General features: G+C 41.0%; 1 pseudogene; it reads left to right on the top strand.

Annotated features, from left to right (window-relative positions):
* Window positions 1-3511: 3511 nt before the first annotated feature.
* Window positions 3512-13010, top strand: part of LOC116674821 (serine/threonine-protein kinase MARK1-like) — a 30286-nt pseudogene continuing 20787 nt past the window's right edge.

The raw sequence follows: 13010 nt of genomic DNA, 5'->3' as shown, positions 1-13010 counted from the left end.
CAATACAACATGGGAGAAACCAAGAGAGTGCATGATTTTCATGATGTGTGTGTATGTTTGTGTGTGTGTGTGTGTGTGTGTTTTTGTGTGGGCTGTACGTAGTGTGTGTGAGCACATGCATGTGTGACAGCGATGAAGACAGGCAGGTGAAGGGGAGGCCAAGGGTGGGCGCGGGCTGTTGACTGCCAGTCAGTATACTTTTCCTCAGGTTGAGGTGTGCTCACTGGGAGGTGTGTTATTGCTGGAAAGCTCTATAATGAACAGGAGGCTGGCTCTCTGCCTGATCAAATTCCATCGCAGCCTCATATCTATCTTGCCTTCCAAAAATGTTCAGCATACCAGTGGGTTTATTGACTTGTCAGAGCAGACAGCCAAGTGCAAGCTCTGCCTTGTAAGGTGTGCAGTTAACAGGTTTCTAAAGCAGAATGTCTGCTGATGACTTTTTATCAACATACATTTTGTTGTGTTTTCAGCTCAGATGATGAATGGTGATTAGAGCTACAACATGTGATAGGACACTATAATTCAGAATACAGCCTTTGACTGTATTTAGCCAAACTGTACTAAATCATGTTTGCATGTGTACCTTTATAATGAACTAGACCATAAATATAATGGAAGCTAGCCCCAGTCTGTGTCTCTCATGTATTACCATTACATTTCATTCACAGAGATAAGCTACGATAGTTTTCAGAAAATAAATACCCAGAATGCCGTTTAAGGCTATTCTGAAGATATTCCTAGAATCTTCAAGGACTTCAAATCATCTGGATGAAAAAAAATTCTGGCTGCTGCAGGATAAAACAAACCTGTTTCCTAAGGAAGAATAAAAATAAGATAGTTCTGGTCTTGCTGCATCGAGTTTGATATTTTGTAGGTCTGACACAACGGAGTACGCTTTTTTGTTGTTGTTTTTAGTTGTTTTTATAGATTATTTTGTGGGCATTGTTAGGCCTTTATTTGACAGGGAGTACCCATTAATGAAACAAACTCTAAATGCCTTTGTCTGTGTTGACATTACTCTCCAATATTTTCATGCAAAAGATGCCTTTGTATTTTTTTTTGTGTTGCACAAACACAATGGAAATGGCAAGGATGTATGCCAGTTCCATAAACTGGACAGGAAATATTGTATAGTTTTTGTTATCGTGCAGTGGACGAAATTTTTTTTCATTAGTTGACTTTAAGAGTGCTTGATGATTTTGACAAAAACCTTCAGAACAGCAGTAAGGGTTAAACTATCTTCTCAAACATCATCAACATCACAATTTTTCAGACGCTTAGGTCTGTACTCAAATGTAATAGTAATACATGAGAGGCACAAACTGGGACTAAATGTGAGAATGCAAAACTCTACAAAACATCTTCCTTCCTGAAGAGGCTTCTCATGGTATTTCCCACACTTTTGCAGGATGTGTGCAAACATTGTTACTGACTGGAAAGCATGGCTTGACTTTCACTGGTGAAACTGAGTCAGGCAAAAAGAGCCATGGTAAAGTGCCAATGCTGACAGATGCTACTCTACTATCTGTCTCATAATGAGTTTAGCCTCCAACCCCCTCTTTCTCTGTCTATCTACTCTTTCCTCTCACCCCCTGTCCTGCAAATACAGTTAACTGCATGACCATCCGCAATGAATGGCGGCTAACAGCTGCCTCTTTTTTGATGATTGCCTGTGAGAGCATGTAATTGCATTTGGCCCTGGGTGTACATGCACTCATTAAACCAGTGTCAGTGCCCATTACATTCCACAGCAGTGCAACGCAGGTACAGAATGCAAATCCAAGGCACGAACAAATTCTGTGAATGCTTTAGCACTGAGGACGAGAGCACTAAAGCCTTGGCTCAATACAAGCTACAAGCAGTCAGTTGCATTGATTGTTTTTAGAGTGAATTTTCCTTTCCATGTGAAGTCTGATTAACACAAAAATTTAATTTATTTCTGTTGTTGCATAAAAACTGATCTAAACTAAATATGAGAAAAATAGACAAAAATCTCACTATTACTTGTAAGAGGATGTGTCTTACTGGAATAATTTAGGCGGTCCCAGTTGTTAAGGCTCACAGAGGATAAGATATGCTATGTTGGGACCTGATCCATGCTGGGATCCAATGCAGAATTTCAAAAATGCCCATCTACATGCCAAGATTCGGTGTTGGACCCCTTTTGTTTTGCTGAACCAGTGTTATCTCTTTGCATATTGTTCTAGTAGCTCACCTTCAAAACATTGATGAAGATAAAACATGCTTTTCAATTAAGTTTTATCTGAGCATTCTAACCTGTTGTGAAGGAGGGTGGTGGTCTCTCTAAGCTGATGTAGTGGAGCTGAATTTGTAGTTGGTAAAAAATAAACTACAGATTCCTCAAAACCACAATAACAGAGCTAATGTTCTCAGTGGCTTTCAGGTCCTATATCCATCAGTTATTGTGATACGGTATGTCATGCTGTGTCCATTGTTGGTTGTGGCCTCTCTTCTGTGTGAGACAAACCATCAGTCATGTAACGCCTAGGAAGGTACAAATGTCTGCCTGAATACCACAGCAATATTGAAGAGACAAAGAAGACGTGGCACCTCATACAAGAGACTGAGTGATGGACCTTCAATCCTTTTTCACTGCATGTTCTTCACCACAATATGACTTGTCAGTGCATACATGACTTATGAGACAGAGGATAAAGCTGAAGGTAATTCATGCAAAAAAAATATGAGCTCTGGCATTATTTGTTTGGGCCCCACATGTCAAACACTGCATATGTGCAACATACTGCAGGTTCAGTCTGACATCTAGTGGACAAACTATACATGCACACCCACATGCACAAGCCATTTATCATCACCACACCCACAAAACCCCAGGTAATGAATTTATGAATGAGAAACACAAAATATGTCTCTTAGTAGCAGAAAGTCACTCATATTCTGTTCCCTGCTCACTCAGAGAAAAATAACTTTAAATTATCAAACATATTTAGAGGAACAATGAGAGGTGTAATGATGTAATTGTCCAACAGATGGCAAAGTCTGTCCAGTTTGTAGTGTTACACAGGCCTCACCCTTGAACTAGGCCTCTCTCTGGACGATCTTTACCACTTCATCGTCATATTCAAGCACCACATGAAGTAGTAACCCACTGAGCTGTTAACCCATATTTCCATCCATAAGATTAAACTAAAGAGATCACACATCCAGTAAGATATATTTATCATTTTTAGACAAAACGGAACCTTTTATTCAGTCATACTACAAAACCACCAATATATCCTTAATTTCTTGCATGATAAAATATTTCCTCAGGTCTGGCAGGCTGTGCACGCCCTACAGTTAGATGTGGCCTAAATCTGACGGGCACTGTTCTAACTGTGATTAACTGTTATCTTGTGACTTGAATAATGAGCTTTAAAGAGGAGACAAAGGGAGAGTGTGTGTATTAGAGAGAGAGAGAGAGAGAGAGAGAGAGAGAGAGAGAGATCCCTCCATCCTTCCTGTTGGGAGGTTTGAGATGCGCTGCGCAGACCCGTCCGCTACCGACGCATCTTCCTGCTAGCCTACCCCCCTCCCCCCTCCTCTCCCTCTCTCTCTCATTCTCTTTTTTTCTCCTTTTCTGTCTGCCACTAGCCTACCTGCGGGAAAGTGCACAAAGCCAATAAGAGTAAGACAATCTGGCGTGTCGGCTGGGCCCTGTGCGCGCTATGCTTAGGTAAAAGGCCGCTGTTTGCGGCGTTTACAGGGGATGTAGAGTGGGACAGAGGCACCGCTCTCCCCGACGGACCGCGCCGTGTCTGCTGCTCTGCCCAGCCCGCTGCATCGCTGAGCGGCCTGCGAAGCACACAAGATGTCGACCAGAACGCCATTACCCACGGTGAACGAGCGTGACACCGAGAATGTAAGTGCTGTTATCCAGAGACGCCGGTGTTTTACCGGACGTGGGAACGGAATAAAAGTGACCTGGCTATTTTGCGCACTGGTCGGTGCAGGTTTATGGCAGAGCTTTTTGAGCTAGTGTTGCAGAGCGATTTGACCAATAAGCACTCCGGCTTTTTTCTTCTGTTCCTATCTGACGGGAATATAAGCACGCAACGGTAGCCGTCAATAACCTAGAATTGAGGTGCAGTTTGGTTGTGTCTGCCCCAGTTTCTGTACACAATACGGCTAGCCTAAACAACGCACTGCGTCAGTATGCTGGCTTTAATGATAGCTTGAATGTTAAATGTTGAGAAAGGAAACGTTTTTGTGGCCTGTGAGGAAATGGTGTTTCCACAGTTGTGCAACTGGGGTATTTTGTAGTCCACAACGTCAATATTAGGGAGGGTGGGGGAGGATGTTGCCCTACTTTTCAATGGCAACGCTAGCATCGCAATGTTACATCCATCACCTATTGGGCTCTGTTGTAACTGCACGTTCAGTGCTGAAGAGGAGGGAGCGGGTTATCACCATTCTGCTGGGCAGCACCACGACACTGATACCGTATTATAAGGCTAAAGAAATGCTTAAACGGCTGGAGATGTCTCATCACAGTGTGAAGGAATGTTCGTAGACTGCCACCCCGCTGCTCGCGCGCGTATACACTCACGTGCTCACAAAGAACAGCATAATAATACAAATCTTTTGAGATATGTCCAATTAATGACTGCTGTATGTATGCTGACAGGCTCTGACATATCTAGGTTTGTCTGATTCTTCCCCCCGGAAACAAGACACAGTCTAAAGCCTCCTTGATTTAGGCCTATATTGTGTTGCTGTGTAACAGCTGGAAACCGACTTTAAAGGTTACTCCCAGATATAAAAATACGACTTTATTTTGTCTTTCCATTTAATAGTGCACGTATCTTGATAATTCCTCTTCAGCTGACAACAGTTAAATTGAAAATGCATTTCCAAAGTTATTTAAACCCTAAAGTTAATACCAGCTCTCTGGTCATTCTCTGCTGGTATTCACGAATGCATCAGTGCTAATGTATTTGTCTAATGCTGCTTTAGGTCTCCTAGACATAGTATAGATATTGACTGCTAGGCGGCTATTAAACCACAGCCTTAGCAGCACTGGCAGTAGCCAGCCAGCCTAGCCTGCCTCTGTTCAACTCTATCATGCAGCCCCAGGCCCACTAGGAGCTGAACTGCATTGCATAACAGCTTATTACTCAGAGAGACAAGTGGCTCTAAGTGCAGCAAAATAGAAGAATCTCTTTCTTGGCTGGTATGTGTATGTGTCTGCTCAGGTTATTTTTCAATACGTCTCTGAAGACCTACTGTCAGTGGCTGGGAGTAAATGGATGGGCGAGTGAAACAAACTTTGTGCATTAATGAAGTGTTCCAAATCACCTGACTGTCCAGATGCCCCTCAGTTAATTTACAGAGTTTGGAGCCAGGCCAAGTGTGTGTTTGTGTGTATGTGTGTGTGCCTGAAGGAAAAACTGGTCATATGACAGATCTGATTGGAAGTTGATGGAAACAAGTAAAGTCCCTTTAGTGTGGATATACTTACAAATAAAGGCTGTGCAAGCTACACAGATTTCTCTGCCCAATGGAGATGTAAGAGAGGATTTTGGTGCATCAGAAACAAGGATCTTGACTTTGACAGGCATCTCATCAAATTTCTCCTTGCCTTACACACACACACACACACACACACACACACACACACACACGTTGGGGAGTGTTTGAATCCTGCAGTGTACTTCTCCCTCTGTCAGGATGTATGCTAGCTAAGATGATGCGCACCCTGCAGGGTGTAGCATTTCCCAGATGAAACGGGAGCAGGGAGCCTGGGTAACCAGACCAAGGCTTTATTCTCTGGCTGGTGTGGTGCTCAGGAGGAGAGGATCATGGGATCTCTGACCTGGACTGACATCAGCAGCTGTCATGGAGGAGAGGAAACAACAGACTAGCAGAGACCGCGCATAGCCTGTGCCAGTGCTGTATAGTGCAGTACAAGCTGTTTCTAATTCACCTTCACATGCCATATCACAGGGACACTTGTTGTTATCGGTTTGGCCATGAAGCCACTAATATTGTTATAACTCTTGTCTCTGTACTGCACGTATTCTCAAAGGCACTTAGTTTACTTTAAGAGTTTACTTTCTTTTGTCATTGAATCTTGTTTTGTGGCTGATAAGCTCTTTTTGAGGTTAAGGTGTCAGAGGGAGAGGAGGGAAACTGACTCTTTCCCACACAGTTCCTCTTTGGGCTTGCATGCAGGGTACTACTGTCTGTGTCTGAATGTAAATGTAGCTGCACATGTAGAACACATGCACATGTAGAACATACATATGATCAGCTCCTTGAATCTGGGTCTAGGTTAATGGGTTATTCCCTGTTTGCACATCAAATATCCCACCTTCGGCACACACAAACCTCCACTGCAGCACTCTGCTGCATTGTTTGTATGTGTGCAGCCAATGTAGCAAGAGGAAGGGATATGTGTGTCAAAAAGCCTGAGAAGTTCAGGGACTTGTAGTATTAGTGTCTGTATGAATTTCTATAAAAAAGTTCCAGTCAGGGAATGAGGATGTTGCTAATCTTGACATGTGTGGCTTTCCTGCAGCATTCGTCAGTGGACGGCTTTGTAGAACCCCCAGTCCCGCCGACAAAGTCTGCGAGTCGCCACAGCCTGCCGCGATGCCGCAACTCTTTTACCTCCACAGAGGAGCACCCCCATATTGGCAATTACCGCCTCCTCAAGACCATTGGCAAGGGGAATTTTGCCAAGGTGAAGTTGGCACGACATGTCCTGACTGGACGAGAGGTAAGACAACTTTAAACATTTTATAAATCATTTAGGTATAACTTAATTGTCCATAAATTTTCAGTTTCACTCTTTTATTGCTACATGTTAACAATTAGGGCTGCAGCTTACTATTACTTTCATTACCGGGTAATAAGCTGGTGATTATTTACTCAATTAATTGATATTAATTGTCCAAAGAAAGTCATACATGTCCATCACAACATCCCAGATCCCAAGTTGACATAGTACTTGTTTAAGCTGACCAAGAGTCTAAAACCCAAAGACATTGAAATTACCAAAAAATAAGACTAATAAAACAATCAATCAACATTTGAGAAGATGGTGATTTGTTTTTAGCACTTTTGCCTAAAGAATGAGTAATTAACTAATCTTTTCAACACTGGTAAAAAAATTGAGGAGATCTAAAGTGTACGTAAAGTAAACCTTCCTCTGCTCATTTCTCATTTGAGTTACAATTGTATGCATTCACCAGAGAAACCAAAATGTAACAAAAAGATGGTGCCATATTTAGTAATTTACTATATATTATATGAATCACCATACAGTTTAGCTGTACATTCTGAGTCTTTTTTTTAAAGGTCAAAAAGAAAAAAAAAACAATAAAACCGGACAAAGCAAAAGAAGTAACAGTACAAAACAAAACGGTGACGAAAATACCACCAGGCTGACCACGATCCCTCCCACTATGATGGTGCCATAGTTATTTGCTTCATCAACTCTTTCACAGAAAGATTTTGCTTGAACAGGTAATTTGTTAAACCTTGTTTTCTGCCTTTTCTGACTCTCAGGAGAATTAACGTTTTCCTGTCAAGCTCTCTCTTATAGTCCACACACACACACACACACACACACACACACACACACACACACACTGCTGACCTGTCAGAGTGATAGACATCCTGCTTTGGTGTGTCGGTAATTAAAGCTCCTGTTTCCTCAAGGAGAAAACAGTGACCTGTGATCTGCTCACTGTCTTTCACTCAGCAGGACCCACAGTGCTCAGCTCTGATCCACCTCAGATATTTTCTAATGTCTGTTTATTAGCCACTGGCATCATTTAATCCTCTTGAGTTTATTTGGTTATATCAGAGTACGGAGGCCAGGAATATTCTCTCAGGTCAAAGCAGTAACAGTTTGATCCATCCTGCGTCATTTAATGCTAATGTTAAACAGGCATATTGGGTATGCTGCCCACTGTTTGCGGAGAAGGTCAGGCGTTGTTTTGTGTGCCTGAGTGCCCTTGCTGGTTCATCAGAATGCAAAGACATGGATCAGAGTGAAAGAGAGAACAGGTGGAAAGAACATAACCAACTAAAACCAACGCTATCTGAGCTTGAGCCTAGAAAACCATCTCTTACCAGCAGCTAACAATATTTCTTGCAGCTAAAACAAAATAAAGTTTACCTCTGTGAAAATCATCAAAAACAGCACTAATAACTCCTACACGTAGGTTACAGCGTGTCCTGTCCTCTATCTGCCAAAGAGGGTGACAATACAGGATTTACACACACACACACACACACACACACACACACACACACACACACACACACACTGCCTCTACCATATGCCCTGCTGTTCTACTCACTAGGGGTGTTAAGAAATTATTACATATTTATTATTTTCCGTGAAATTGTACTGTAATGACATGACTTTATCATGTTTGAATACTGTCTAAATCAACTATTACCCCAAAAAATCAAGGCTTTTGTTTTAAATGCAAATAGTTTTATCTGATGTAATACATAACAGTGGAAAAAAGTTTTTTATTATGTTTATGTAGCAGCACTAACGATTATTTTTATTATCAGTCAGTCAGTAGATTGTTGAATCAATTGATCAATTAAACTTTTGGTCTATCTAATTTCACAATTTCCTTAAACTCAAGGTGATGTCTTTAGGGCCAAAATACATTTTTGATTTGATGCTACACTATGACGTTCAGTTTTTATGCTCCACACATATGGAACAAACTTGCAGAAAACTGCAGATCCACTGCAACTCTCAGTTCTTTTAAAGGTCCCATGGCATGAACATTTCTCATTGTGAGGTTTTTTAAAGTTAATATGAGTTTCCCCAGCCTGCCTATGGTCCAGTAGCTAGAAATTATGAGGTCATAGGTGGCAAGGTTACCTCCCCTTTCTCTGCTTTGCCCGCCCAGAGAATTAGGCCCACCCATGAAAGAGAAACATCATGGATTTCAAACAAGAACATTGGCAGTTGGTCAAGGCCACACCCCCAGCCATCACCTTGCCCCACTCTCTCCTCATTAAAAGTTACAGACTCAGAAATGGCACATACTAAGGAAAGCTCATTGTGGGACTGGCTCTAGTGGCTGTAATTCTGCACCAAGGCTGAATTTTGGGAAAGACTTCAGATATGGTATTATGAGACCACTAAGGCCTATATAAAAGCATCCAAAGAGCACCATGTCATGGGACGTTTAAATCAAGGCTGAAAACCTTTCTTTTTGATGCTGCTTTTCGTTAAATGATTGTTAATTTCTTATACTGCACTATTACTTTTATTTTCATGTTTAATTTGTTTTTTTAACTGCTCTTTAATGTTTTATGTAAATCACTTTGAATTGTCCTGTTGCTGTTACAAATAATGCTGCCTTGCCTTGCCTTCATACACTCACACGCAGTACAAAGAACAAATGTACTGAAGAACCAAATAGAGATAAACAGCTAAACAAAGACAACAAAACTTAACAGAGACAAGCAAAAATTAACATACTGATGTTATGTGGCAGGGTGGTATGAAAACTAGTGACATAAAAAAGTTCTAATCTAGTCAAGTCAATTTTATTTTTAGAGCTCAAAAATCACAAGAGGACTTGAAAATCTGTATGACATCCTCTATTTTTAAACCCTCAATCGGAATAAGAAAAAAACTCATACGCAAATTGATTTTGTATCCACAGAGTAGACAAAAATACACATTCATAAATTATCTATTGTATATGCAGGTTTACTGTATTTGCAGGGTTCTCTATAGACTGTATGGTAGTGTAAAGAATGCTGGAACATATTTTGTATGGGTAGTTATAAGACTCTATATTCAGAGGTAGTTTGTGTGTATATTGATGGAGTATGCACAATACTTGCTCATAAATACATTTGACAATAAAAAAATTGTGCACATTCTTATATTCTAGCAACAATAATGCCTTTCTGAGATACAACCTTATACTTTGTTACAAAGTTCCCTTTAGCGCTCCGAGATCATGACACTGTGGTTGTGTAAAAAGAGCTCAGGGGGAAATAAAAGTGTAGAGAAACATGTAAAGCTCTTCAGCGCACTCAGATGTTATGACTAAGTTTACCCTCGGTGTCCTCTAGCTGAATATTCACTTGTACGTGTTTGAAAGGCGTGCGTGATCACAAGACCTGCATACGATGAAGAGCATATGGGCCGTGTGTTACGAACGTGCTAAATAATTAACAGGGATGCACGTTGCCCTTCTGTCACCATGGAACTGAATTATTCACCCTCAAATCCATTAGATGGAAAACACACTTGCACACAGACACTAGGGTTGCACAATATTGACAAAATGTGATATTGCGATATTTATTATGAATATAGCAATAACAATATTAAGTTTAATATTTTTAAACATGTAAAATTACAAAAGTTATGGAAAAACGCATCAAAATAGATTTGTAACAAATTAAACAAGTTTTCTTACAACACAAGGTTTATTTCAATTGACAGTCATACTGGACTGGTATAACATGAAGATATAAATAAGGACCATGTCTACAGAACAGGACATGTTTCACTGGTTGTACAGTATGAAATATAGAGAACGGGACACAACTTTTCTTTTGCTTCTCTGATTTGCCATTGACGATGTGATATTGCGATGACGATATTTAGTCGATATAGTATGCACCCATAACAGACACCGGCATATAATGTGATGCCATCCGCTTGTTCATCAAATTTCTCAATCTGAGAAACAAAAAGGTAACTATTGGTATAGTGTAGAGTAGAGGATATGTAATAAATACCTCTTACTAATGCAAAGAGAAAAGTGGAAGTTATAACAGTAGAGTGACACACGATGACCGCTCAGACATCTGCAGGCATACGTCAACACACGCATGCCTCCACCTGAGTTTTGTTCATGACAGGAGGAAGCAGAGAGGAGGGGAGTGAGGTCTGTCTGTGCACCTGCCCACCTAAGACAGGCTACAAATAGACACCACCTGCGTACTGCGTGTCCACACACAGCGAGCCTTTCTGCAGTCTTTTACTCCGCTCTCTCTTCTCCTTGCTAGACGTTTTTCCTTTTACTGCCACCGCATTGCTGTCATTATGGAGTTTTAAGTTGGGCTGAAATCAAATGCAACTTGTAATGTCTCAGGGAAACCCTGCTCGGCCTAAATAATCTGCATTTTCTCCACTGTGACTCAGCATTTGCTTCCTGGTTTTCCCCTGGCTGCTTGGGATTAGAGCCTGTATCCACTGAAGCATGCTTATTAAGCTTTCATAATGCCAGAGTCACAGTAATGCTGAGATGAAAAATTGTAATTAAGGCTTTCATGGTGTGATTAATCTCCTAAGGCAATTTCTCCCCTGCCTCCCTTCTAAAAAGAGGACAGAGGTCAGGATTGCAATCTCTGTGTCAGAATAGTATTGAACATTATAAAACATACAGGATGACAAAAGACAAAATGAGTTTAGTCAAGTCTGGAGTTTCACAATGCTACACATTTTAGAGATGGAGGCCCGGCTAACTATTGAAAAAGAGAGAACATGCAGCAATCAGTGGTACAGTGACTCCTAGTAGCTTGGAAAAAACTAATAGATCCTTGAAAAAATGTTTAACAATGTGTATAGATCTATGTCAAGTTTACAGAAGTATGCATAAGCTATATACTGAATGTTTTATACTAACAACATCTTTGATCACTAGGCTGCTGTGGCACCTTATCTAGGTTGTTTAGCTGCACTTTCTCATCCCATACATTATACTTTTACTATAAAATTATGTAATCTGTATTAATTACATGATGGGCCCTATTTTACAGATCTAAGTGTATGGCGTGAAGTGCATGGCACAGGTGTGTTAAGGGCATGTCCAAATTCACTTTTGCTAGTTTGACGGCGGAAAAAAGGATCCATGCACCAGGCGGATGGTTCAAAAAGGTTTTACTTAGTATCTTCATTAATCATAGGTGTGTTTTGGGCGTAACATGCAATAAACCAATCGGTGTCATCTCCCATTCCCTTTAAAAGCCAGGCGCATTGCTGTTATGATGGCATATTTGCATTGTAATATTTTTTTTTTTAATCTTTTGCATGTGTGTGTAACAACCACAGTGTGCACACGCTGTGCACATGCCTATGCACATTTTACCAATGTGCTGTTAAAATAACAATGAAATGCTGCGTTACTGACTTTAGACCAGGTTTTTGTTGGTCAATGGCGCGATCACTTTCTGCTTCTGCAGGATAGCAATTTGCTTAGAATTCACCTGAAACACCTCCCTGGGCCATGGGCGCAAAGATGGACGCAGGTGCATTTCCCACGTAAACGACGTGGGCGCTGGACGGGAAATTAACAACCGCGTCGGTCTTAAAACAGCAAAGACCCTTGCGTCGGGCTTTGAAACACGCTACGCCGGGTGCAAGATAGGGCCCAGTATGTATATAGTACTAATTGGCAATGGGGTTCAGGCAGTTTGAAGCTCCCCTGTGGAGTTTTTGTTTTTTTTCTCTAAGTGACTTACATGGGACGCATATGTTTATGCATGACACGATACACAGTCCTTCTAATGGTTTCACACTGGTCAAAAGTCGGCGATACCATGACATACTATAATGTGCCAGCAAAGGTAGGGAGAAGAAAACTGCTAGCTAGTAGACATGGATGCAAAAGAAATGCTGGATTTAAAATAAAAACAAAAAAATTGACTGTGCAATTGTTTTTATAATAGGGAAATGCATTGAAAACATTTGTTTGAGATAAGTATACACACCAGTGAGTAAAAAACAAAATCTCAATGACATCATACACATTGTATGGCCAGAGATACTGCTTTACAGCAACATCTGAGTCACTTCCTTTTTTCTCTCGAGGCATTGACAACACAGCTGACAGGCTGCTCTCCCTGTCTACACACGTGCTGGAAAGAGGTTTGCTAATGTTTTAAAGACCATGCTGAAATATTCACTCTGACATTCTGGTTCCGCTTTGGGTGCCATCAAGTGGGATCTCTGGTCGTAATTAGTCTGACCAATCATCATT

Source organism: Etheostoma spectabile, unplaced genomic scaffold (assembly GCF_008692095.1).
Source record: "Etheostoma spectabile isolate EspeVRDwgs_2016 unplaced genomic scaffold, UIUC_Espe_1.0 scaffold00001077, whole genome shotgun sequence".
NCBI lineage: Eukaryota > Metazoa > Chordata > Actinopteri > Perciformes > Percidae > Etheostoma > Etheostoma spectabile.
Note: the sequence above shows the minus strand (reverse complement) of the source record. Positions and strands in the feature narration are given on the sequence as shown.